The sequence below is a fragment of the Mauremys mutica genome, unplaced genomic scaffold (genome assembly GCF_020497125.1).
Source record: "Mauremys mutica isolate MM-2020 ecotype Southern unplaced genomic scaffold, ASM2049712v1 Super-Scaffold_100416, whole genome shotgun sequence".
Classification (NCBI taxonomy): domain Eukaryota; kingdom Metazoa; phylum Chordata; order Testudines; family Geoemydidae; genus Mauremys; species Mauremys mutica.
The window spans coordinates 117,746-120,742 of NW_025423336.1; the positions used below are offsets into that span (position 1 = coordinate 117,746).

At 52.6% G+C, this 2,997-nt stretch overlaps 1 non-coding gene across 1 annotated transcript; it reads left to right on the forward strand.

The window, feature by feature from the left end:
• The first annotated feature begins 327 nt into the window (after nt 1-327).
• TRNAG-UCC lies at nt 328-399 on the forward strand. The gene has a single exon. It is a non-coding gene; the product is annotated as a tRNA-Gly (tRNA).
• Nucleotides 400-2,997: the final 2,598 nt, after the last annotated feature.

Here is a 2,997-nt window from a genome sequence, read left to right on the forward strand (position 1 = left end):
ACAAAGTGAGTGGGGGAAGCTCCATGGCTAATGAAAACCGATGCTTTGGGTGAGACCTGAACTCATAACCCCAGCAGTGCGCCCGCCTCACTAGCCAGGTGTGCCCCTGTATGTGCTTCATAGACAAGCTTGGGAAGTAGGGTAGTTACCTGGGTCTGTGATTAACCACTTTGGTGACCTAATTGAGAGGCTGATGGTTCAAACCCAGGTGAAGACAGAGGTAGGTTTTTTTTAGTGACGAGACTCCAGTACATCTTAATAGACAGTAAAACGTCTCCATTCTGGTTTAGCCTCATTGGGCAAGCATAAGTGGTGTTTTTGCCAGATGCATTGGTGGTATAGTGGTGAGCATAGCTGCCTTCCAAGCAGTTGACCTGGCTTCAATTCCCAGCGAATGCAGGAATGTGATGTTTTCTCTGCTGGGAATTGGTTTAATTTCAGTCACATTGTATCAGTTTAGCAATGGAAGGAGAGAATCAATGTGCTGCAGGTCATTAAACACCCAGTGGAGGAAGAAAGGGGCGGGACTATACAATGAGCAGATGGAGTCATCCTGGTATTACAATGTTTGGTTTATTTTTTATTTTTTTCCCTTTACTTCCCTCTCCCTTTTAGACTCAGAGCCCTTAAGGTCAGAAGGGACCAATGTGATCATCTAGTCCGACCTGCTGCACCTCGCAGGCCAAAAGACCCCACCCACCCACTCCTGTAATAGACCCGGGAGGGGAGGCAGCTCTCTGCTCTGCCCCTACCCCAGGCAGCATATGGAGGCCCTCTGCTCCCCTCCCCCCATGGGTGTGCAGAGATGTGCCAGCAGCACTAAGGTGGCTCCCTGCCCACTCTGCCTCCGTCCCTCCGTGCCACTCCCAGAAGTGGCCGGCATGTCCCAGCATCCCCTGGAGTGGGGGGAGTGTCTCCATGCACTGCCCCTGCACCAAGTACCAACTCCGCAGCACACAGTGGCCAGGAACTGCAGCCAATGGGAGCTCTGGGGGCAGCACCTGCAGGCAGCGGCACACAGAGACCCCCCTGGCATGGCCCACCTAGGACCTGCTGCCAGAGGGTTGTGTGTACCGGTCACTTTGGGAGCTGCACTGCCCGGGGTAAGCGCCACCCCTCCTCTACCCCAAGCCCCTCCCCCAGCGCAGAGCCCGCACCGCACACCCAAACTTCCTCCCAGAGCTTTGCTTGTCTTCCTTTCACCCAGAACCATCCTTCTTCTCCTGGGCTGGAAGTAGCCATCCCTGGGAAGCCAAGACGCAGGCACAGGATTCTACCTCCCAGCAGCCAACTGCACCTCCCCAGGCTTTGCAGAACGACTGGTGGTGCTCTACTAACCTCACTTAGCCGCACTAAGGCACTTAGCTTCTGCCCTGCCTTCCTCAGATCAACTTTCCTCTTTTGCCCCATTCCCACCTGACTTCTTCCTTTGGCAAGTCACACAGAAGAGCCGGCCGCCATAGGCCAATCTCCAAGGGCAGAGGAGACCAAGCCACAAGGCTTCAAAAGGTGCCTGGCCCAGATCCTCTAGCTTTCCCCTGCTGATGCTAAGGCTTTTTCCCAGCTCATTTCACTACCCTCTGTCATGCAGCGGTTGCGGTTATCGCAGGTGTTACCCTAAATTGGGCCAGCTAGTCAGCGTAGGAAGCACTAATGACCCACCAGAGTTTGGCAGAAAGCAGCACGTTTATTATATTGATAGCTAAGCTCAAACGAAGGGGGGCAGGGTGACACATTCACGCTCCCAGGACAGGCACGGCACTGGAGATGTCAGGATTCTGCAAGGTAAGTGTCCCACAGCGCAGCTATGGACGGTGCGATGAAGGTAAGTCTTCCTGAGGCACAATGAAATACAACGCAGAGAACCATCTTGTGAGTTCTGTGTCCTCAACAAGCAACCACAGTGCTGACCCCTCCAGATCCTTCTGCTGGGAGCATGGTGATTGCACGACAGCTGCAAGCCCTTTTCCCGTCTCCTTGTCCCCCTCGGCTTTCCCGGCCCTTCCCCACAAATGGTTCTATCAGGCGCTGGAGGGATCTAAGGACCTGCAGGTTTCCCTCACCCACCTCTTAAGGCAAACAGTGATTCCCTTCTCTGACACTCCTGGGCCTGGGCTTCTTTTGAGTTTTTCCCTAGGGGGCCTGATTCCCTGTGAAAATGTGTGTGTGGCGTGTGGGGAACTGGCTTGTCTTCCCCCCTCTCTGGGAGCTGAGAAGCTTTTTCAGACTCTCCCCCACTAGATGAGTCCAACAGCACCTCCCTCTGGTGGTAGGAGAATCCTAAATTCCACCCTCCCACCCTGGTTACTCTGACCAGCTGATGGCGGCAGCATGCTAAATCAACACCAGCTCTCTGGGCTAGAAAGCAGCATCTAACCAGCCTTGTGACAGCTCCGGTTTGCTCGCTGGAGATATAACGAACCAGGAAAGAAGGCAAATGTCAGACAGGGAACCTCAGCTCACAAATAAACACCCTCAGGGCTCCTTCTACATGGAGACTGGGCAGTTGACTGACTTTAAATCTAGCTAGCTCAGTTGGTAGAACATGAGGCTCTTAATCCCACCATCATAAATCCAAGCCCCATGGTGGGTGGTAGTGACAGCCCTTAGGTGTCACTCTTCTGCTAATAGTGACAGACCAAAATGAAACAAACTCTCCATGCTCTTCGGCAGGTCATGTTTCCTCCTCTCTCTGAGCGTCAGTAAAACATGAAGAGAGACCAAACTGACATTTGCACCCTCCGTTAAGAGAGGAATTTCTCCTCTTCCATTCTACCCCAGGCAAGAAGAGGGGATAAAAACCATTTAACAGATGATTGCAGAGAGAAAAGTTTGGTCTTTATAAATAGGACGATGATCCATTGTTCTCCACGTCCACTGACGGTAGGACAAGAAGTAATGGGCTTAATCTGCAGCCAGGGAGATTCACGTTAGATGTTGGGAACAGCTTTCTAACTCTGAGTGTAGTTAAGCTCTGGTATAGGCTCTCAAGGGTGT